The 25760-nt window shown below is 35.2% G+C and overlaps 1 protein-coding gene across 3 annotated transcripts in view; it reads right to left on the reverse strand.

Annotated features, from left to right (window-relative positions):
• Window positions 1-25760, reverse strand: part of Eps8 (epidermal growth factor receptor pathway substrate 8) — a 161746-nt gene that overhangs the window by 98659 nt on the left and 37327 nt on the right. For 2 of the 3 annotated variants that reach the window (XM_048787213.1, XM_048787214.1), the window contains one exon: window positions 12439-12506. The exons of the other annotated variant lie outside the window; for it this stretch is intronic. The gene's annotated coding sequence lies outside the window, so the exon portion shown is untranslated. The remainder of the gene's footprint in view (window positions 1-12438; window positions 12507-25760) is intronic. 3 annotated transcript variants of the gene reach the window in all.

A 25760-nucleotide genomic window follows, 5' to 3' on the forward strand; every position in this document is an offset into this window, starting at 1 on the left:
ATTTTAAAAGTGCTTTAACTTCTGTTAATATCACTGGACCACAGTCTACCAAGGTAGAAAAAATTCAATTATTGCCTTTGGCTGAAAATTTTTACCATAGTGAAGGTTTATCCTGGTTGGGTAAAATACTAAAAGGTTACTTTCAAGTTTATCTTCAGGTGATAAAATGTTGATTCTCCAACCCAATTCCCAATCTGTGTTTAGTTTGCAGATTTGAGATTTGTAATGCTAATTCAGACTGCAGTACCTAATTCCCTCCTATTCCTGACATGGAGCTACAGAAAACAAACATTATCAAAAGGCCGCATGTTATTGTCAAAGAAGCCATGGATTTGAAATCTAAACCTTACTATTTCCCATGGCTAACAATTTTAGTGTTACATGACTTTAAATAGATGATAAAAATAGGCAAAAAGCAGGTGTAAGAACTTGGACTCAGACACAAAACAGATCAAATCCCAACTCTGTCATTTATAGCTATATGACTTTGGCCACATTATCTCACTAACTCTGGGTCTGTGAAATGGAAATAGTGTCTTTTTCACAGAGACTGATTGGAATAATGCACCTAAAGGGCACAGCCGTGCCTGAGTAACTGTACAAAACAAGCAGCAGATTTCAAAACATAACAACTCCTCGGAGTTTCCTCCTCTGAATAATTCAAATATTTTCTCCTTGCTAGGAGATGCGTAGGTTCAAATGAGGTAACATAAATTATAATGCTTCATTACTCCAGGGTGACAGAGAACATATTGGTCATACTATGACATAACCAGATTATATTGTAAAAGTTGTACATTGGCAGTCAAATTCTAGAAATTGTGACCAACAGTCATACTCATAATGCTCCTAAAATTGGCCACTCCTTAAAGCAAATCTGATCATATCATTTACCTAGTTAGAACCTTTCCATCCTGTCTGAATGCAGAAAGAGAAAGAAACAAAATATATAGATAGATTAGAATCAGATGCCTGTCACATTTTCCAAATTTGTGTCTTTCCATTGCCCCCTCACCTACTTTGCCCAGCCTAGGCCTCCTTGGGCAAGATGCTCTCTTTGCCTAGAAGTAAATCTATCCATCTCTTAGTACTTCTCATCCTCTAAGCTTCAGCTTATCACTTGCTCAGAGAAGGATGCACACTTATCCATCCCCCTACCTAACCCACCCCACTGCATTATTCTCTATAGGAAGATACTCTCATTTTCTTCCTATTACTTAATGAAATTGGTGATTCTGTACATTACTTAGTTTTGGCCTGTGTTTTCCAATAGGACATGTGCTTTTTGAGGGCGAGGACTAGCCTTTGTTATTTACCACATATCCCCAGCACTGGGCACAATGGCTGGCTCCAGCAGGTAAAGGGAACCAATATTCACTCAGAGTGAGAAGAATGCAAGAAAATGATACAACTTATATGCCAGAGCAGAACTCATATTCTTCCCTTGCAAAACTCACCCAACTACATATCTGCAATCAGACAGCAGTCTGTTATTCCCCACACTCACAATTTAAACCCACCACAAACCAAACAGGTATTATTTTTAACTAACAAAACCAAATGAATTTTTAACTCCAGTAGTTTTTCTAGTTAGACAAAAAAACAGTTTTCTCCAAACTGTTTTTCTAGATAGAAACAAACCAATATTTTTAAAAACTATATAAAACCCAACAGAAAAAACAAAGTTTGTGGTGCTCAACAAAAAAGTAATTACTTGGAAGCAGCCAGTTCTGTGAACCAATGAACATAAAATTTCAACTACAAACCCAAAACAGTCTCTCTAGTCTGAGGCATGATGCTTCAAACACTATAGCCTACTGGTTTTCCACTTTTGGAACTTTCCTTTTATGCATAATAATGGGAGAGGGCTGTATTTGTATATGCATCAATATAAAAGGATTTTCCCCAAAATTTAAAAAAGCAAATTTTTACTGCTATGATGAATTCAAATGAATTCAAATTCATGAATTGAATGATTTCTCTTTAAAGTCTTCTTAGTATTAATTTAAAAGGTTACTTTTAAAAAGTGTATATTTCTTTGTCATGAAAATCTGTAACTATCATTCTTGTACCAAAATCTTTATACATAAGCTTGTTTTCTTAGAATAGAATTCTAGAGAAGGAAATGCTATGTGAAGGAATATGTCCATCTCTGAAATTATTTCTACACAGTCAAAATTGCCCTCCAAAGATGTTATACCACCTTGCACTGTCTTAGTCCATTTGGGCTGCTATAACAAAAATAATTTATAAACAACAGAAACTTTTTACCCACAGTATGGAAGCACTGGCAGATTTGGTGCCTGATAAGGGCTCTCTGCTTCAGTGATGGATGGAGTCCTCTAGCTGTATCAATCACGGCCAAAGAGATGAATAGCTCTCTTTAACTTCTTTTTAAGAACACAAATCCTATTTAATCCCCTCTTAAAGTCCCCACCTCTTAGTATACTATCACATTGGTGACTAGATTCCAACTTATAAATTTTGAGTAGTCATATTCAGACCATAGCATATTTTCACTCATAGTTTATGAGATTTATTTCTGTTATCTTACGCTCTGACCCAAACATTAGATATCACTTCTTTTAAAAATCTTTTCCAGGGACTGGGATTGTAGCTCAGTGGTAGATCACTTACCTTGCATGTGTGAGGCACTGGGTTTGAATCTTAGCACCACAGAAACATAAATAAATAAAGATATTGCGTCCATCTACAACTAAAAAGAATATTTAAAATATTTTTTTCCAATCTGGGTGGGGAAAGTATACATTTCTTGGTTTATTTGTGATTGTTAAATCTCTCTTTAAAACCATTTTCCCTAATTGTTTCAATGCTTTCTTTCCAACTTTTTTTCACCTTTGCTTTTTCTGTTGGATCTACAGGAAACATTCTATCAGTTATCTGCATGGACTTTTCATTATATATGTCCAAGGCATAAATTTTTTTCCCTCTAGACCAAAATAAACACACATCTTGGATTTATGTATTTAGTGTTAAGTTTCACCTTAAAAAATATAACATAAACTTATTCTACATCTACATTTTTTAAAAGCATAGATAGATCCTTCTGTAAACTCAGTAACAAGATCAGACACCCAGATTTAAAACTATATCTATTTACCTTTTTAAAAATTCAGTTTAAGTGGTCCATCTTTTCTATATATCTCCTCAGATTATTCTAACTATGTTAAATACAAAACGAAATTTCCTTTTTGATCAACTCCCAATTAAGGTCATTTTATGTATAAGGAAATGAAGTTTTGCACTTTAAGTCCCAAAGAGGTTACACCTTCATTTTTACTGCAACAGAATTAAGTTTTTGGGGCTTTTTAATATATTTTTTTTAGTTGTAGTTGGACACAATACCTTTATTTTTTTTATTTATTTTTATGTGATGTCAAGGATCAAACCCAGTGCCTCGCACATGGTAGGCAAGCACTCTACCGCTGAGCCACAATCACAGCCCCAGAATTAAGTTTTAAAATAACCTATACTAAAGCAATACTTTATTTCTATAAGGACGCCTGTTAATGTCTTTATTTCTCATTAACTTATAGTATTCTGGTCTCTGGCTTAAGTAAAAAGTTCTATGGCTTCTTCAGACAATATAAAAATATCACTAATGAGACAGTAAGTCAATCCTAAGGTCTATGAAATTACATGGTTTGATGTCAATATTCACTCTTCATCTCAGACTACCAAGATAAACAGTATACATTATGTAAATGGTATATTTCGAATTCTATCCACCCAAAAAATCTCCTTAGTTAGGTAAATATTAGACTTAGCTCAGGGGCTGGGGCTGGGGCTCAGGGGCAGAACACTTGCCTCACATGTGTGAGGCAGTGGGTTTGATTCTTAGCACTGCATATAAATAAATGAATAAAATAAAGGTCCATCAACAACTAAAAAATAATTTTTAAAGACTTAGATAAAAAAATAAAAACAAAAACCCCTCGATTCATAAAGAATAAGTGTTTCAGAATATGAATAAACTGATATTAAATTTTCTGTATCTTAAATAATAGTATACAAATTAATTTAAATTGGTTACATTTCTATTTTAAAATTTGGTTGCCGACTGCTGTAGTATAAGTATTTATTAAACAGATACTGTGTGTGGATTTTTGGCAGATTTTTTTACATGAGTCTTTTAAAAAGACATACATATTCATAACTCCCCCACAAATTCTCCTGACAATAATCCATTTTGTAAGAGGTATGTTTACAGACATCTCAATATCTGCAAGTATAGATATGTTTTATTTTTAAAAACCTATCAATCTTCAAACTTTTCCTCAAAAGTTTAAAATAGCACACAATGCATTAAAATGAGTCTTCAGTTCACTTTCTGTCCTCTTGATTAATTTGACAATGAAATAAAATTCAACATCCTTGGAGGATTATTCACTCCCAGGTGTTCTGTTCAGAAACACTGTTTTTTTAATTAACTTTAAGAAAACATTATCATGTATTCCATTAGGATACCCTTAGTCCACGGATCCATGCCAATAAGTTACAAAAAGTCAACAGATATCTAAACCAACTTCTACTCACTTATGGAGACTGTCAGGAATTTTAGCAGTGAATTACTTTATACTTTATACTGAAATACACATACCATGAACTTTGCATTATCTGAAACCACTCTCACATTTATCAAGGAAAACTGTGTGTGCACACATTTTGTAGTGTATACAGCATACTGACTTACATTATTCTTAATTCTCATACTTTTGTTACCTTATCAAAGGTTACAAAAGAAGGTCAGGCAATGACTCTTAGTCATACAGTGGGTGATTCATTCACTTACAGTACCACTCTGGACATCAGACCTGTAAAGATTTTATTACAACAGCCCTAATTCACCACCAAACAAAAGAGAGATGCATGAGGAAAAATAAATGATTAAGGGGAAAAAGGGAATTTTTCAAATTCACAAGCTCTGTCAATAAATAAGTACTTATTATCTATATGCTGTATGTGTGTCTTAATCATTTGTTAAAATTTGTCTCATATCAGCAGGTTGATTGCTTTACAAATAAGATATAGAATCTTCACTAAAAGGTTAATCTGTGTTATAAATACAGATTGAAATGCACATATTAAAATCATGAAAGTAGCACAGATATTCTGAACATCATAAACAGTGAACAAAGCATAAATCTAATAAAATCATATTTAAGAGTAAATGAAAAATCAAAAGATATTAATATGAAGACCAGTGAGCAGCCAGTCATAAAAACTGAATACACAGGAGGTTTCAGGAAGCAAAATGTCACTTCTGTGGCAGTAGGTCAAAAAGGCTTTGTCGAGGGCTGATAACGGAGGATTATTTCACAATAGAAACTAAAAGGCTGATAAAGCAAGAAGGATTGGGAGCTTATTTCATATGAAGGGTGGGTTGAGGAATAAAGCAGGAAGACAGCAATAAACCAGTGGGACAACTGTCCAGAATGACTAGGTGATGGGATCTGGGGAGGGTACGGAGGATCCTCTGTGGATACAAAATGCAGTCCCCGTAGTTGTCAAGGAAGAAAATCTAAAAACCAAATGCCTGGAATAGGTAGCAATGACTCAGTGGAGTTCAAATATGTGCCAAAGTTCAAGTACAAGAACTCAGACAAAAGTTGAGTTAATAAAATTGGTCAAAAGGGAGGGGCGAGGAGTCTACATGGTAACAACACCAAATGAAAATATAACATGCACACAAACAGAATGATTTCTTCCCAGAGATACAAGCAAAATTTAGTAGGCATTCCTCAAAATACGATAGCGTGAAGAGGCAAATTTTGAAGTGATGATCTTTTTATCTTTTTTTTAATTTAATGTGAATTGGTAATTAGTTATTAGACCCACCTTATTCACCTCCTGAAGAAAAAAAAATGAAGAAATATTTAATAACAGCCCACTCTGTGCTGTGTACTATTACATATAACTGAAATCATACAGTCATCCTAGAAGCAGAAATGATGGCTCCAGTTTTACCAAAGATGCAAAGAAGAGGGGGGGCAGGGAAATCTCCTTAATTCATCCTAAAACTGGAAAACCACTTTCAAAGATCTGGACCAAACCTGGTCCTGGTAACCAGACCTGGACCAAATTCTGTTGTGTGTGGCTAATTAAGATTTGATTGCTACAGTTAAACAAGAATGATTGAAATTCAGTCAGCAGTACTTTTTTCAGGGTGTACAATTTGTTCTCTTAAATCATCATTCCACTAAGAAATCTTATTAATTTTATAAAAAAAAATATAAGTTACACACAAAGTACTGTAGTTTTACTATTTAAGTTTCTCACAATGCCTGTGGCACCTAGGGTTCTAATTCACTGTCAAGCAGACTTGTATCTACCCGAAGATCTAGGAATTTTACTCAGCTAGATTTGCTTTAGGAGCAATGACTACATGGTAGGTCACTCACTACATCCAGTTTCAACATCTGGCAACAAGAATCTACATACCCCTGTCAGTAACTCAACTTTATTCCTGCAAACTCTTAGTTTTACTTGTGTTCATCTTTGCGTTAAATTTTAAACCCAAATGAAACACTTTAACATTTCTTTTAATGTTTGTAGATATTAGCAGATTTAACTTTAAGGAAACTCACCATTCTTACAGCTTATGTAAATACAATTAAGCAAAATATTTCAAGTACTGACTCATTAAAATAAAGAATGGATAAGTCTAATTTCCTTTATAAAGATGCTTTTGTCAGTTTGCTTCTGCCTCCCCCATAATTCTTTAACAAATAATGACAAATTTATAACCGTAGCATAGGATAGTAATTCCCTACCAGCTCTGATTGCAATGGAAAGGTTTAAAGCCATATGAAATGACTAAGCTCCTGCTAGTTAACACTGAAAGGAAAAAAATCAACAAATTAAAAGCATTGATGTAGCTAATTCTAGTAAATTCCCTAGGTTTGTATACTACCTATTTTTTCAGGGATGGAAATTTACCTGTTGCCCAAAGTATGGTCAACTGATAATAAGAAAACACAGGTGACTAGAGGCAGAAGAATCACTCCAGTCCTAAACTAAGCAGACTATTATTCATCACCATGGTATTAACGCTCAAAACAGATACAGGCAAATTCACAGATAACACTTTGAAACCAGGGGGTGAGTGGGGGGTGGGGGATGCATGTGTATAATTTACACAGTGTCCTGTGCCAAACTCATAACAATTCAAGAGAGGAAGCTTAAAGAAACTACAGCAGTGGCCTTTATCCATACTGGGTCCTGATGCATTGAAGTGCAATCTGCTTCTCACTACAAAAGAGTCTTAGAGGGTGTTATTCACAAAGCAACAGCAATTTGTGGAACACACTCCCCAGACGGCACTGTTATTTTTATTTTGCTGTTTACATTCCATCCAGTGTTTATGCTTTGTGGCTTTACTCTGAATACAAAAGAATGTATAAGCTAACACATGTTAGATTTTTAAAGTAAAAGCCCATCTTTAATATTGTGGTGTATTCATGAGATAATTAAAGATTTTCTGGTCATCTCGGCTGTTGTTTTCTATTGTTAATCATACTAACAACAGTTATCATTTAATACTTTCATAATGCATACACATTGTCATTTATCCATTTCACAACCTTATGAGATAAATAAACTGAGGAAATAAAAGCTCAGAAAGCCTGAGCACTTGCCTGAGGTCGCCTAACTTAACTTTCAAATTCAGATCTTGGTAACTCTAAAATTTCTGCTCTTCACCCTATGAGGAAAATAAAAGCAACAGTTTTTTTCTTTTGGCACTTGATTCCATTCTACCAGTTTAATTTAACCTGTATTTCAGAATATATTACAAGCACGAGCTAGGTACTTTAAGACAATTTGAAAAATAAAAATTCAACAAGTTACACTGAAATTAGACGATTCCTAGCTTGGAGCAGCTTAAAAACTGAAGGGCTTTAAATTCGATAATGCTATTCTAATTTGTAAACAAAACTATGAATACTTCGAAGGCAAGAACCTTACCTATGCTCTAGCATATTACAACTCCTTCTTCTCTATATTTGCTTCCTGTGTCACTAAAGAGAATTACAGACTTGGCAATCAGACACACTATATATAACTTTACATCAGCACCCTCTGGTTCCTGGCTGCTACTCACTAATACTTCATTTCTTGTTAGTTCCATAATATATTCCCCATATTAACCATGTATTCAAGCTATAATACAGTTTCCCTTATCCTTTATACCCTGCTTTATCCCCTCCCCTATACCTAAAACAATGGAGACAAACTGCATGACCTCCTTTATCTCTATATAATAAGAAAATCTCCAACAGACCAAAAGATCTATTAGGTATTGAATGTTGCTTTAAAAAATGAACTGAGTAATAATATCCTTCCTTATGACACTTAAAATATTCCATTTAGTCATTTCAGAAATGAATCTCAGTCAAAAAATAAAATCAACAAAATATATTACAAGAACGTGAAGGCTTGTCCTTATGTGACATGGAAACTAACCTATCTTGGCTAGAATAATCAAGATGTTCCAGAAAACTATTTCACAGACTTTTTAGCTGTGTTTATAAACCAAACCCCCAAAACAGAACCCTTGTAAATTGAAATAACTATTTTCTTTTCAAAGAATTTGGAAGAGTTAAATTCAGGATGTGAAACTTTCAGTTTTCCATCATTAAAAACATTTCACGAATATGGGGATTTTTCTTTTCTTTTTTTTAATTTTTATTTATATATGACAGTGGAATGCTTTACAATTCTTATTACACATCTAGAGCGCAATTTTTCATATCTCTGGTTGTATACAAAGTATATTCACACCAATTCATGTCTTCATACATGTACTTTGGATAATAATGATCATCACATTCCACCATCATTTCTAACCCCACACCCACTCCATTCCCCTCCCACCCCTCTGCCCTATTTAGAGTTCATCTATTCCTGCCATGCTCTCCCTCCCAACCCCACTATGAAACAGCCTCCTTATATCAAAGAAAACATTCAGCATTTGGTTTTTTGGGATTGGCTAATTTCACTTAGCATTATCTTCTCTAACTCCATCCATTTACCTGCAAATGCCATGATTTTATTCTCTTTTATTGCTGAGTAATATTCCATTGTGTATATATGCCACATTTTTTTAAATCCCTTCATCTATTGAAGGGCATCTAGGTTGGTTCCACAGTTTAGCTATTGTGCAGCTATAAACATTGATGTGGCTGTGTCCCTGTAGTATGCTGTACTTAAGTGATAACGGGGATTTTTCACTTCCCATGAATTCCATACTAAAGATTCAAAGAGTAACATATTTTCTGAATAGATAAAGTATATGTTTCAGTATTCTTTCATTAAAAGATTTCTTTTAATTTTCATGTAAGCATTAGGAATTTCAATTATCCCTCAAACTGGCTGCAAAAGCTATTCTGTGTACTATTATTTAACCCTAGGGCTTGTACACTCATACTCTGAAATGAAAGAAGATTAATGTGTGTATGTGTGTGTGTGTGTGTGTGTGTGTGTGTGTGTTTAAGCAAAAGGAAGGTGGATAATTAATTACTATATATGTATGAATTTTTTGTTTTAGTTTTGCTTTTTAGAGTTGCTGGAGTTTGAACTCAAGGCATCACACATGCCAAGAAAAATGTTCCACCATGAAACATCCTCAGCCCAATGTCTGGTTTTTAAAATCTGATTTTATGGTGGAAATTTTTATCTTGCCAATAAAGAGGAAACACAAACTGAAAGAACAGATTTTTGTCTTTTAACTTGATAATTACTCTTTTTTTTCCCCAAAGGTAAATGGTTTAAATATAACTGTCAGCTCCTGACAGGAGGTAAATCTAAAATTAAATTGTATATATTTCATAATATTTTAACACTATTCCCCAAAATGCAGCTCATTAGTAACCAATTAACCCATTTCTAAGTCCATAGTAATCTCAGTCAGATGAACTGACACATCTCTAGGCCTGGACTTTCTCATCTTAATGAATATGAATGAAGTATCATAGAACCTATAAATACCTACAACTTCTCAAGCTGATCTACTGTAACAAGAGATCTTTATCAATACCAGAATCCATTCTGATCCAGGCCATCTGTACAGAGCGCCCTTCAGGGCCTTCCCACATTATCATGGGGATGATGATAATGAGAAGGGAGGGAGCTCAACAATGACATAATCCCCTGGGCACTTGAACTGGGTTCTGTAGGATGCACTTCTCTTGCTTTCTCATTTAAGCCTAACAATTTTATATATAAGTAACACTATGCCATCTTACAACTATGAAACTGGAGGCTCAAAAAGGTGCATGACTAAAATTTCACAAGTATTAGATGATGAATACTATAAAATCAAACATTTCTCCTACTTCCTATACTACCTAAATTTAACTAAATAAATAAATAAATAAAAATAATGGTGAATGTTCCCTAGAACTGTCTTTCTGGGCTGATGAGTTGCTTTTTCAGGAAGTCAAAAAAAAATTACTTCCAAAAAACATTTCTTAAAGGTACAAAGGTATCTAATTTGCAACAATATAAGAACACAAAAGTTATCAGATGAAGCAGCCAAGCAACAATTTAGAAGTTCAAGTGGCCACAAAATGAAAACAGTTGATCTGGTTCTAAAGATTAAAGTACATGTTGTCAGTCACTGTTAACAAGTCTGAACACAACCTCGCCGCCCCCCACCCCAACTAAGAATAACACTAAGTAAACTATGTAAGAAAAATGTAACATTCTCTTCCAGATTAAAAAACAGAAATAGCAGCTGCAGTATTAGAAAAAAAAATAACCAAACCATCTAGCTACAAAGTAATGACTTCCATATAGAATTGAAGATAACCAAATAGCATAGTACATAATGATAATTTCACTAGCAGCTAACCAGTATTTACTCCCAAAACACAGATACTGGAGAAAAATACACTAACCCATTATATTCCATCCTCCTACAGTTTTCATATATTGGATAATAGGGTCCAATGGGTGAATCCCTTTCACTAAATAGTATCCTGGCACCTTAGAAGAGAATATATGAAAAAAACCTCAGCCTAAACAGATTCGCTTAGTGGGTGGATAGAAGACGAATATGATAACAAAAACAAAGGAAGTTCAAAAGAAAACCAAACAAACAAAAATATTGATGAAGATAGAAGAAATACCCAACACCCATTTCATGGTTTTGGTTTTTGTTTTGTTTGTTGCTTTTGTTTTTGTTTTTGATGTTGTTGTTTTTTTGTTGTTGTTGTTTTTTTTAAAGAGAGAGGAGAGAGAGAGAGAAAGAGAGAGAATTTTTTTTAATATTTATTTTTTAGTTCTCGGCGGACACAATATCTTTGTTTTGCATGTGGTGCTGAGGATCGAAACCGCACCGCACGCATGCCAGGCAATCGCGCTACCGCTTGAGCCACATCCCCAGCCCTGTTTTTGATGTTGTTTGTTTCTTAGGTTGATTGGTTTGTATTAGGAATTGAACCCAGAGGTACTCTACCACTAAGCTACATCCCCAGACCTTTTTATTTCTTACTTTGTGACAAGGTCTTACTAAATTGCCAAGGTTCTGACTTGAAATCCTCCCAACTCAGCCTTCTAAATCACTGGGATTATAGGCATGCACTGCCATGCCCAGCATCCTTTCCATTTTACTAAAGCATCATTCCACATACATTAAGGTGTCCAGATGAATGGCTCAAACACTAGAGAAGGGAAAAATCAGAAACAGGTTTTTTTTCCCACAGTTAGGAATGCAAAACCACTGAAAATTATGCAAGCAGGTTTTTAACAGCTCATTTTTAAAAATCCATAGATTAAATTCTCTTCAAATATTTTCTAGTAAATAATGTGTAATTCTAAAAGTAACAATGCTTTCAAAATTACACAATTGATTTGGATTTTTTCTTCTGCTGCTGCTTCTCCCTCTTCCTCATCATCTTCTTCTTCTTTGTATTTACCACTTTATTAAGAAACAACACCTAAGACAGCCCTGTCCCAGCGGAACTAGACTATAATAACCTGCAAAATTTTCATGTTTATAAAGACTTTTTGCATGTAAGTGCTAATTTCTATTTAATTTACTATGACAGTTCATAATACTAATATAGCTAACTTATGTTTTCTTTATAAAATACTTTCATATTGGTGATTTCAATTTATTCTCATAATATGTAACCTGGAAGGCAAGCAGAACAAACAGCCTTTTCATTCTCATTTTAAAAACAGACTCACTAACAAAGATGTCAAGGAATCAGGGCCAAGACAACCAAAGCACATCTGCAGTAAGGCCAGTATGGAAAAGGCAGTTCCCAACTCACCCCAGGCTCTCTCACCTGCACTCCTGTGAACAGTATTTTATGGATAACTGTAGTATTTCCCTAAGCACATGCAAATAAAAAGTTTCCCAAGAAACAAGAGACTTTAAATATATACTAATTTTTCTACAAATGGACTCACCTCAAAATGAAAATGTTTCCCTTCTTATGTTTCTACTTCAATCCAATGAAGGTTGTATTGTAGGTGGCCTGCACATCAAAATAAACAATAAAAGTAAAATACTCATTTTGAGACAAATATGAAAGTAACAATTGCTTTTGCATAATATATATTTCATTCTCCTTTACTTATACTTTTTTCCCTAGATTCAAAATGATATAGATGGAAAAGGGCAAGAAGAAAAAAATCATGAAAATGAAATAATAACATGGTAATGGCATCTAAATTAATTCTTGCAGTAACCCTGAGAAGTACTGAACAAATAGATTCTAGGAGCTTAAGTAGCATTTGAAGCCATGCGCTTCATTTTGCATCTTAACAACTGTAAGAAAAACAGATGTATTCACTCTTCTTATACATAGCTTTAAGTATTCTCAAATCCAAGACTTCAAATAAACATAGTAACCAGGTTATTTAAGTTGTACAGCCTTTTAACTGTCTATGATATTTATAATGTTATCAGGTACATGTTGACCATCGGGTATTTAAAGAATCCATAATTAGGATAATTTTTAAAAGCTAGGATAGAAGAAAATGTCAATAATAGAACAAGGACAAAGAACCTGAGTTTTAAACCAAAACTGATATCATAACATTTTAAAGAAATGTATAATTAACCGTGCTAGCTTCTTTTTCAAGTCTAGCAGCAATGAAAATGGACTTTGGAGTGGGGAGATCTGGAATTGAATCCCAATTCTTTACAGTTGACAGTCTGAAAATAATAAGGATGAGTATTTCATTCTTCTGTAGATGCTAATAAAATCTCACCTGCCTAAAGGTCACACATATATAAAAACTTTAGCAATGTCATAAAGTAAATTTAAAAGTGATATAGCCAGGTAAGTGTCACATAGTCTATGTGTTAAACATCTTCACTGTGCTCACAGAAAATACCCCCAATTTTAGTTTATAGTTTATATATTCTTTAATGTATAAAAGTTCTGATGCGTTAATAATCAAATCAATCCATAGAAAGTTAAGTACACCAAATCTGAAGTTCAGGCCGGTGTGGTAGTGCACACCTATAATCCCAGCCACTCAGAAGGCTGAGGTAAGAGGACTGCAAGTTCAAAGCCAACCTCAGCAACTTAGTGAGGCTAAGCAACTCTGCAAAACCCTGTCTCTAAATATAATATAAAAAATGCTGGGGATGGACTCAATGGTTAAGCACCCCAAAGAGAGGGGGGAGAGAGAGAGGGTAGGGGAGAAGGAGGAGGAGGGAGGGGGAGGGAGGGGGGAAGGAGGAGAGAAATTTAGAAACTAGTGTTATCAGAGAGAAAAAAGAAAGTAGGAGGTCATAACCACATGAAAAAAATAAAGCCTAAGATGCAAAGAAAAACTTCAGAAGGCATCCTGAGAACATGTGATAGGAAACTATGCAACCAAGCATAGGTGAACAGTCTCCTTGAGTACACAACTCAGAAACATCACAACCCAGAAAACCGCATACTTAATGAGAAAGCTGTATTTTGTTTTAAGATGCTGGGAAAGGCTTGATGCCTGGAAGAAGAAAAGAATTATCATCCTGGATGCGGTGGTAGCTGAATGATAGAGTATTTGGTTAATATGCAAGAGGCCCTGGGTTTGATGTCCAGTACTATCAACACCACCAGCATCCCCCCCAAAAAGAAGAAATTATCACTCTAAATAGTTAAAAAATAAATTAAATCCTCATGTGTAAAGGAATGTACTTTACTGATAGCTCTAGGAAATTCACTTACTTGTAATTTGAATAGTATATTACTAGGTAATCTGAAAAATGACATATTAAGTGTAGTTAATGGAGCTAAAATTTTAAAGGCTTAGGTCCCTCAACTAATATCAAGAAAGTATTAAACATGACAGTATAAAGTAAGTCTCTTCCCTCCAAAAGTTTGCAGCTTAACAGAAAACACTACTATATACAAAAATAAATGTTAATGTCATTTTGTTCTATAACAGAGGAATCAGTGAGAGACATTAGATGTTTGGTTGTCTCTCTCTCGTTACATTACAAGCTATTGATACACAATGCCTAGATACTTTAATTCAGTGAAATTATAAAATGTGACATTAAGAAGGCTGGAAAAATGGTTTAGGAGGCTGAGGCAGGAGGATCTTGAGTTCAAAGCCAACTTCAGCAATGGTGAGATGCTAAGCAACTCAGTGAGACCCTGTCTCTAAATAAAATACAAAATAGGACTGGGGTTGTGACTCAGTGGTACAGTGTTTGCCTGGCATGTCTGAGGCACTGGGTTTGATTCTCAGCACCACATATAAATAATTGAATAAAATAAAGGTCCATCTAAAAATAAAATAAAGGTCCACTAAAAATATATATTTAAAAAAATTTTAAAGGAGGCAAGAACATATGAAACAGAAGCAATAACATGTATAACAAAGGCAAAGCTCTGTAACATGGATGAAAATAAACATCAGAGGTACCCGCTTCCCTGTCAACAAACACAGAGAGCTTACTATGCAGGATTCTCTCCAGGTACCTGATGTGTGAACTCACTCCATCCCAACAACCTTGGAAACCAGGCTCCATTAATACCCTGATTAATACCCTCCATTAATACCTGTCATATATAAATAAATAAATAATAACAGATAAGAGAATTAAGGCACACAGATATTAAGTAACTTGTCCAAAGTGGCAATGGTAAGTGAAAACCAAAACAAAAAAACAGGAAGTTTGGCTCCAGAGTTCACGTTCTTAACTTACTTGTAAGTTAATCCTTGTTCCTAAGGATTAACCAAATAACTAATGATGTCATTGTCTTTATAGTATTTCTCAAAGCACATCACATAATTTTTAAGCTATTATTTAAAATGTTTCTTATTCCTTCAAAACCAATTATTTTAAAATTTCACTCATGTTTAGGATTTGGCCCCAAAAAAATTCCTCTATAGTCTACAAATATTTTTCATAAATATATCAAAAATTTTCCAATGTCTCCTGCCATTAAAAACTCAGAATTTAACTCTAGATAGGGCAGAGTGGTTGGAGGGAAAGGGAGGGGGCAAGGGGTTAGAAATGATGATGGAATGTGATGGTCATTTTTACCCAAAGAACATGTATGAAGACACAAATTGTTGTGAATATACTTTGTACACAACCAGAGATATAAAAAATTGTGCTCTAGATGTGTAATAAGAATTGTAATGCATTCCACCCATAGAAGAAGAAGAAGAAGAAGAAGAAGAAGAACAACAACAACAACAACAACAACAACAGCAACAACTCAGAATCTGCAAAAGAATCAAGGACACCCAATTTTCTCTTTTGCAAACCACACAATTTTGTAAACAAACATTAAAAGAAAGTAGGTTTTCATGAAAATATTTCAGAAAATAACCAGAGATAAAATTAACAACATATCATAGTTTGCAATCCTAAGTATCTAGGCTTAACAACCAGCATCAAACAAAGAAAAACAACTACATATTGTATGTCTCCTCTGTGAAGAAGAAATACCACCCTGTGGCAGGAAGTAAGGAGAAGGGAAGCGAAGAATGAAACAAAAGAAAGAAGAGGAAGAAAGGGGCAGGGAGAGGGAAGAAAGAAAAAGGAAGAAAATGTACCCAAATTTGGTTACACCTCTACATCTTTCTAACTTTGTTTCAAACACACACACACACACACACACACACATACACACAGACACACACACACACACAAAACACAGGACAGAAGGACATGTTAAATTACTACAGAGGTGATCAGCATGACCTTGCTGTAGGAAATTCCACAGGCCAAACCAGTTTCTTCAATAAATAAACCTCAAGAATATAAAGGTGTTACAGTTTGGATGTGGAATGCCCCCAAAGCTCAGATGTTGAAAACACAGCCATCAAATGCCACAAGGGTCAGAGGTGGGGCTTTCAGGAAATGACTTGATCTTGAGAATTGTAGTATTATCAGTGGATTAATTCATTTGATAGATTAATACTTTGAATGGCCTACAGGGTGGTCACATAGAGCATGCCTGAAGGATGCAGCCTCCTGGGGGGTCTGGCCTTGGGGACTATATCTGTCCAGCTGCCATGAGCTGAGAAGCTTTCCTCTTCAATACTCTTCCACCATGATGTATGTGTCTTCCGCAAGGCCAGCCTACCAGGAATGAAATCCTCTGAAACCAGGGGCCAAAATGAATCTTTCCTCCTCTAAGTTGTAACTGTAAATATGTGAAAAGCTGACTAAAGAGGAATACTTATATGTTAAGAGTCATTAAAAAACATATTAGTGAATCATAAAGAGTATTTTCTGGACCTTGATTTAAACAAAATGTGAAAAGAAGACTTTTATGAAACTACTGGCAAACTGAACATTTACGAAATGTTCAATAATATTAAAGAATTATTAACTTTTAGTTTGGGATATAACAATGAAATTAAGTCTTTTAAAAGTATTTTTTATCTTTAGAATAACAAACTGATATATTATAAGGAAATAGTATGTCTGAGATTTGCTTGGCTTCACAAGAAAGGAAAGAAAATGGGGAAATATGATGAAAAAATTTAGTCAAGAATTAACATCTGTTGAAGCTAGATATGGCTACGTAAAGATTTGTTATATTGGTTTTTTTCTGATTTCTTTATTTACTTACTTACTTGTTCATTCATAATATATACTAAGAATTGAACCCAAGCTGCTCAGCCACTGAGCCACATCTCCAGCCCTTTCTATTTTTTATTTAGAGATAGGGTCTCACTAAGTTGCTTTAGGGCCTCACTAAGTTGATGAGGCTAGTTTTGAATTTATGATCTTCCTGCCTCAGCTTTCTGAGCTTCTGGGATTACATGAGTATACCACCACACCTGGTTCTGTTTACTTTATATATGTAAAATTTTCCACATAATAAATTTTTTAAAAAACTAAGAAATATGATACAACAAAAAAATGGTATCTCAAGTATTATAATAGAAATGTTTTTAAAGAACAATTTAAAATATAACAGCATGTTCCCATAAGGAAAAAATATTTTAACTAAATAATAATACTAACCAAAGTTTCAACTCGATTATTTTTCTCAGTAGCTTACCTAAACTGTTATATTTTTTAAGTAATAGCAGATCTCTTTATTAAATAATGCTAGTACAGTGAAAACAGCAATTTGTTTGAAAAGTACTGACTGTTTAAAACTATTAGCAAATTGCTAGACTTTAGGGTTGTTTTTAACTTACAAAGTATTTTATTCATTGCTACTAACATCAAAAACACATTATGATGAGTTAAATGGTAAATTATACCTTATATTCCTCAAGTTTGGAAAACGCCATTTATAATTTATTATATTATGAAGCCTGCTAAGTGAGAAAATTGAATACAGCATAAAAGGGCAAAAAGAACAAAGGTCTGAAGTTCAATTTTGACTCTACCACTTATTACTTAATATTATTTCAAGAAAAGTTTTTCTTCCTCATCTGCAAAATAATGAAAATAACTGCTTCCATCCAATGTTGTAAATACTTAAATGTGGATAATTAACAGTAAATTTCATGTTTTAATCCTTTATATAAATTATAGTTATATATATTACATATATAAATGTTTATATATATATATATATATATGTGTGTGTATATAAATACATATTTCCCAACATTGCTCCTGGTAATGTTTAGTACATAATATTAAATGTTCTCATTGTCAACATCCAATCATTGCTCTGGTAGTTAGCATTATTTTTATGCTTGCCAATATTAGACTTGCTTCTCAAATGCCAACACTTCCTGAGGATGTAAATTGTCATTCAGAAACACATCCACTCTCATGGTTAATAAGGCCTTCTGAGCATTTCAGCAAGTAGTGTTTATATAATCACCAAGGTTTCTGCTTGTAACTCCTATTCACCTAAGTTGTAAATCTTGCAGATAAATACCATAAGAAAAGTTTAAAACTCAGCTTCTTTCAGTTAAATACCCAAAGTGATATCATCATTGTGATATCATCTACCATGAGCCCTCTCCAGAGGCTTCCTTCCAACTCACCTGATGCTCAAGGGCATTTTGTATGTATCTTAAAGCATTTATCATGTTGTATCAGTCATTTGTTTACATATTTGTCTCACAGTTGGAATATAAACTCCAAAAAGAGAGAGACTTTTTTTCTTTCCTTCCTTCCTTTCTTTCTTTCTTTCTTTCTAACAATAATAATAATAATAATAGTAATAATAATAATATCAACACCTGCAAAGTGGCAGATGGTGGGACTTTGCTGAACCCAGGTAGAGCATACACCTTTATTCCAAGGACTTCTGAATCAAGTCAGCTATTTGGTCATGGTTTGAGTGTGTCCCACAGAAGTTCATGTATTGGAAATTTGATCCCTAGTGTGATGGTTCTGAGAAGTGGTGTACCTTTAAAAGGTGGAGTTCATTGAAAAGTAATTAGGTCACTGGGGATACCACCCTTAGAGGATTAATGCTAGGTTCATGGAATGAGTTGGTTGTTCTCAAGAAATTGAGCTGTTCTAAAAGAATAAGTCTGTCCCCTGAATCTCAGGTTTCCTGTCTCATCAAATGATCACTTATGCAGGTACTATCATCATTGTGATATCATCTACCTTGAGGGCCCTCTCCAGAGGCTGACTCTAAGTGCTGCCTGGTATTGAAATTTCAGCTTCCAAAATTATGAGATAAATAAACCAGTATATTTTATAAAGTATCCAGCCTCAGGTTCTTGGTTACAGTACTAGAAAATGAAGTCATACAAAATTAAGTATTCCATAGTTAAACACTCAGTGATGGATCTAGTTCTAACAAATCTGGGACTAAAATCTGAAGAGACTTATAATTTGGTCTTATCATTTTCCCTTACTCCATATAAGACACATCTTCTGCAGATCACTCTTACTTAGCACAGGCTATATCCCTGGATTACTCTTCAAAGCCTAGAACCTTCCATCAACAATAGCTAACACTACAGAGAGCACTTTACATGACAGGTACTATACTAAACACATTATATATCTTAGTTCATGTGATCTTTACAATAACCTGTGAGTATACATTATTCCCTTTTTACAAGTGAAGATGCTGAGGTTTAAGGAGGTAATGAAACATGTTCAAAGTCTCAATTCATAGAGAAAAAACAGCAGTTGAGTCAGGTCTGACTGACTGTAGAGTCCACTCCATCACCAAGTCTCTTGAACAGAAGGTATCATTATTAATTCTAGGTGTCAAATTGTACTGTACTAGGGACTATCTAGAGAGTTAGTAAAGCACTATTTCTGGGTGTGTCTGTGAGGGTATTTCCAGAAGAGAAAGGTATGTGAGTTAGTGGACTGGATGAGGAAATCCTACCCTGCCTGTGGGTGGGCACCATCCAATCATCTGGGAACCCACATGGAACAAAAAGATGGAGGAAAAGCAAATTTCTTGCTATCTCTTGCAGAGCCACAACACCCATTTTCTCCTGCCTTGGATGTCGGAACTCCAGGTTCTCTTGCTCTTGGCCAGTGGGCCTTGCACCAGCAGCTCTCAGGGCTCTTGGGCCTTTATCCTTAGACTGACTGTTGGCTTCGCTGGTCCTGAGGTTTCTAGATTGGACTGAACTTTGGCTCTCCATTTGTAAATAGAGACTGGTCAGCCTCCATAATCTCTTGAACCAATTCCCCACATAAATTCCCTTTCATCTATCTCTTTCTCTGTACATCTTGTTGGTTCTCTCCCCCTCCACCTCTCCCTCTCTTTCCCTAATATAGAAGGCTACTAGTAAACAAAACTTTTCAAAGAAGGCTTTAAAGGTCCCTTGAGGTCACTTTAGATGTTTTAATGAGCTTTTAAAAAGTAATGTTGGTATCCTTATGGGAGTTCATCAGTTTTTCCTCTTCTGTTCTCTGATACACAGAGAACAGTAACTAAGAGAAGTTACTCTGATATGGCAGCAGACAAAGTTGAGGATGAAAATCATGCTCAAAGAAAGAAACCTGAGCAGTTTAAAAAACTTATGAACAAAGACTCAGAAAAATTTCAAACTGGTAGATACACAATGTTATTGCATAAAGGATAAGACTACAGCCTATGGCTAAAATTTATAGAAAGCTTAAAAACTACAGAACACACAGAAGTACATGTGCTAAATACACTGAATGGGAAGTTCCTGAAGTACAAAGCTGCTACCAAAACACAGATGTCATGACACTGAAATTTTCATTAATGCCGGTGGAAACAGGATGAGCTAAGGAATAAAATTGGTTTTCCCCATTAAATCTCAGCTCTGTAGATTACTTCGTGACTTTAAGAAAGGTACTTATTAACTATTCTGAACTTCAATTTCCATGTCTGTAAAATAAAAATAATAATACTTCCCCTGAAGGAAAATTAAAAGATTCACAGTTCGTGCATCATTTTGTCCACAAGCATTAGGTAAAACACATTAATGTGGACCGGTAACAAAAAAGGAAAAGTTAACATGGTGTGGGGGGCTGGAGTTATGGCTCAGTGGTAGAGTGCTCGCCTAGTATGCACGAGGCACCGAGTTCAATCCTCAGCACCACATAAAAAAAATAAATAAATAAAGGTATTGTGTTTAAAAAAAAAAAAAAGATGATGGAGCTGGGGATGTGGTAGAGTGCTTGCATAGCATGTGTGAGGCACCGGGTTCGATCCTTAACACCACATAAAAATAAATAAATAAATAAAATCTTCTGCTTCCTCCTCATTTAACTAGTCCTGAAAGTAATCAATTGAGTGCAGACACTGTTCTAGGTGCATGCATACTATGACAAACCAGAAATAGACTAGTGAGTAAAACTGACCAGAACAACAACAGCTAATATTTGACAAGTTGGTAGCAGATATTTGTTGCTTAGAATGCTGTTCAAAAGGGTTCGCATGTTCAAAAGGGTTCACTTGTCTCTTTTTAAGTGGTAGACTCTTAAATGAGAGGCTCTTTTTTTAAGTGTTTTACATGCTTAATAATTTAGTTCTTACAACAAATTCTTGGAGGTTAATAATAATACCATCTTATATTAGAGGTGAGAAAATTGAAACATGGGGATTTTAACCACTTGCTAATTCGCATATGGCTACTCAGTGATGAAGGCTGTTTTCAAATTGGAGAAGATAATTACAACAGTATGACAAATGCTGTTGTCATACTCCATTTGTAAACAGAGATATTTAGGATAGGGGAAGGTCAACAACCACACATATAAGTACACTGGGCAGTAATGGAGAGTATAAGTAAATATTTTAAAAATTCTTTTGTGGACTCAACTGAACACTCAACTATCCACTGTTTCCAACATTATTTATAGAGGGAAAACTCTTCCTGTTTCAGAGAACTGGTTTTAAATGAACAGCTTTAAACCCACCTCACTGCTCATTACAAGCTAAGTTAATCATTCAACAAACTTCAGTTTCCTCATCTGAGAAACAAAAGGACAGAATAGATCAGGTCAGGTCATCAAATACCTGGCATTTGCACGGCCACTCCCCATTCCGAGAGCCATAAAGAACATCAATACTGATTGTTACACTCTTTAATGCTGAACCTCAAGTGTGGAAATCCTCAACAGTGCTCCAAACAGCAACTACTAATTTATAAAGTGGGCTTTGACGTGGAAACCATGTATTACCTCTGCATTAGAAAAGCTCTATGTACCTCACCCCCCAAAAAGATCCTGTAACCCATAGAAAAAGAGATCACTTCTATCAGGTGAGCTAGCAAAATACAAAGCTCTCATTATCCTCCTTCAAATTTTTACAAATACACAAAGAGAGGGTAAGTAACATCACTGTCCCCAATTTTTGAATTGTCATAGACCATAAAGAGAATAGCTTAGGTTCTCCACCTGTGATAGAAACATCCACAGCTTTTATATTTGGTTTCCCCCATACACAGAAGTTTAAAACAACAAATGATGAATGACCAGGGCAAATACATAAACTGGTTTCATTATTAAGTTGAATTACCATCATGCAATAAATGCTGTCATGCCATAAAGCCTCACCAAGCCACTGTGGCAATGACTCAAGGGTGACACCATTTGCTGTAACACATATGTTTTACCTGATGTTTCACCTTCAACTAATACTTTTTATTGGAGAAAAAGAAGCATCACACAGTTATACAATAGGGTCAGTAAAGGTCTTTTTGAAGTGAACCTGTCTACACCAGTCTCTTAACCAGATGTCTCATTTGGTGACACATATAATAAATAATTAATTCTTTCTTGAAGCAGCAGCTGTGCAGAGATTCTCTGGAGTTCAGCTGCCCTCAATAGTAGCAGGTGGAGGGATTGGTCCTTTACTGCTTGCTTTCCTTCTAGTCTATCCCAACCACATGTATAAGTGAACAAGTAGAATGTCAGACCCAGGCTGCTATCTGCCTAAAAAAAACATTTCTTTTTGATGTTCTAGTTTATTCCAAATAGAACCTGATCTTCCCCACAAGTTGACCCTTCAAAGTTTCTCATGAGGCTTCCTTTCTCCTTGTCATTCTAGCATTGCCTCCCCCTCCTCCTTATCTCACTCCCCATCACCTCATGCCTGGATTGTTAAAATAAGTACATCAGATCTTCCAACTTCAAATAACTTCCACTTCTAACCAATCCTCTTTTTCTGAGGCCCAACTTTTCCCTTGCTGCCTCTCTGGGAATCGATAATGGCAACGTAGGAGGTCACATAATCGGAAGCAGCATTAGCTTACTGAATTCCAGGCCCAATTACTCCCCTAACAAATCTAAGCAACTCAATTTAGCTTCCTGGAAAACAAGAGTCCTGCATTACCAGAGCTCTGGGAATCTCCTACTTAATGAACAATACGTCTCCTATCTGGAATTCATGGTCCTTCAAGATCTGTCTAGTGAAAGTCACCTAAAATCATCCCCCAAAGCATATTTTCCTACTCTCAGCTACTGTTTGTCTCACTAATTCCTCCTTCTAAAATGATTTAACCCACCCCTCTTAACTGAAAAGTCCTCCAACAGAAGAGTAAACAAGGGAAAGTCTTCTTCATCCTTTTCTGGCATTTTCAAACTCTCCATAATCGAATGCAATTCAGGGGGGAAAAAATGAAATTTCCCAAATGAGAACTACAAAGCAAACTTATCTCAATAAACAATGCCTAACCTAGTAAACTTCAATAACATATCCTCTTTCTTCCTAGAGATTTTATTTGCTATGCATATTTGGCCCCACTAACTTTAAAGCTTAACCTGTGTAAGCAGTGGCTCCAAAGTAAGAACTCAGTAGCTAATGGACTGATTTTATTTTGGTTCTCTGAAGTGTGCAGTCTAATTTGTTAATGCCTGATTCAAGTGGATATTGTATATAGTTAATGTGGTTATGCAAAAGTACTTAATCTTAGTATGTTAACAACCTCATCCCCCATTTCCTAAAGGCTCAGCTTATTTTTAAATGTCAAAACACATTATTTTATGAGGAGCAGATTAGTTCCAATAGCACCAATGCAGTAATTTTATGTTAAATTATTTTTGTGAACTGCTCTAAGAACCCCCCAGTCAACATTTTCAAAGCTGTATTAGTAAGAAAGTGGCAAGAAATAAGAACTCAGGAGGAGCTCCCAAGACATTTTCCTCCTCCCCAGAGGTCAATCAGCTTACAAGAAGAAAAATCAGTAGTATATAGATAACATCCATCTCTCCAGAATCTGCAGTAACTTTGATATTAAGAAGGACAAATAGTTATATTTAAGAACAAAAATAGTGTCTTATGCCGGGCTTGCCTGTAATCCCAGCCACTTGGGAGGTTGATACAGAAGGACTGTGAGTTCAAGGTCAGCGTCAGCAAAAGCGAGATGCTAAGCAACTCAATGAGACCCTATCTCTAAATAAAATACAAAATAAGGCTGGGGATGTGGCTCAGTGGTAAAGTGCCCCTGAGTTCAATCCCCAGTACCCCACCACCAAAAAAAAAAACCTAATCCAATTTTCCCTAATCCAGTTGACCTATGCTTTTTCTCTTTCATTTACATTTCCTCCTTGTAGAAGTGAGAACATCCATTGCCTCACCCACCCCCCACCAAAAAAAACCTAATCCAGTTTTCCCAGTTTTCATAATGGAATGCTAACCTTGACACGTGCTAATCCAGAAAAGATATGTTCTTCTCTTCCTTCCATACCACAAAAGATCAGCACCTCATGCACTTACAAATACAAAATAAGTATCTTAGTATGTTAACAACCTCATTCCCCATTTCCTAAAGGCTCAGCTTATTTTTAAATGTCAAAACACATTATTTTATGAGGAGCAGATTAGTTCCAATAGCACTGTTATGTTTCAACTCTTGACAAAAGCAAATACTAAGACAGTTGATAGATGAGAGCAGCTTCAGATTTGAGTACATTTTAGAATTCAGATTTTCAGACTGGGATGCTTTACCTGTAAAGTTTATGCAAATATTTCAAAGTCTAAAAATTCTGAAATCTGAAACACTTCTGGCCCAGGCATTTCAGATAAAGTACAGTACGCAAGAAAGAAAACCTAAGAAGATTACCATTAGACAGGGACGAGAGGTGGGAGGGAATGGGAGAGAGAAGGGGAATTGCACAGAAGATGGAAGGAGACCCTCATTGTTATACAAAATTACATATAAGAGGATGTGAGGGGAAAGGGGGAAAAAGAGAGAAAGAGAAATGAGTTATGGTAGATGGGGTAGAGAGAGGTGATGGGAGGGGAGGGGGGATAGGAAGGGGATAGGAAGGGGATAGGAAGGGCAGCAGAATACAACAGACACTAGTATGGTTGTATGTATAAACGTGGCTGTATAACCAATGTGATCCTGCAATCTGTACACATGGAAAAATAAGAATTCATGCCCCATTTGAATCAAATGTATGATATGTCAAGATCATTGTAATGTTTTGAGCAACTAATTAAAAAAAAAAAGAAAGAAATCCTAAGGCCCATGTAAATTTTTCAAGATCTATAACAGTGTTCTCTCTTAGAAGAACTGAATTTAATATAACTGAACAATATTACTTTCATTGCTCACAGAATATATTGATTACTTGACTATTAAAGATTATACCTTAGGGGCTGGAGATATAGCTCAGTTGGTAGAGTGCTTGTATTGCCTGCACAAGGCTGTGGGTTCAATTCCCAGCAAAACCACCACCACCACAACAACAACAAAAAAGATTATGCCTTAGGCTCTCATTGAAGATCAACTTAAGAAATGAGTACTTAAAAAGAGTATTTTTGTTTTGGGTTCCAACAACATCCAACATGTTTTTCAATATATTTTTAATGTAATATCTTCCTACTGCACTTACTGTTTGTGGCATTTCAATGACAATTCACACATTATAATTTAATGAAATTTTTATT

The sequence above is a fragment of the Marmota marmota genome, unplaced genomic scaffold (genome assembly GCF_001458135.2).
Source record: "Marmota marmota marmota unplaced genomic scaffold, marMar, whole genome shotgun sequence".
NCBI lineage: Eukaryota > Metazoa > Chordata > Mammalia > Rodentia > Sciuridae > Marmota > Marmota marmota.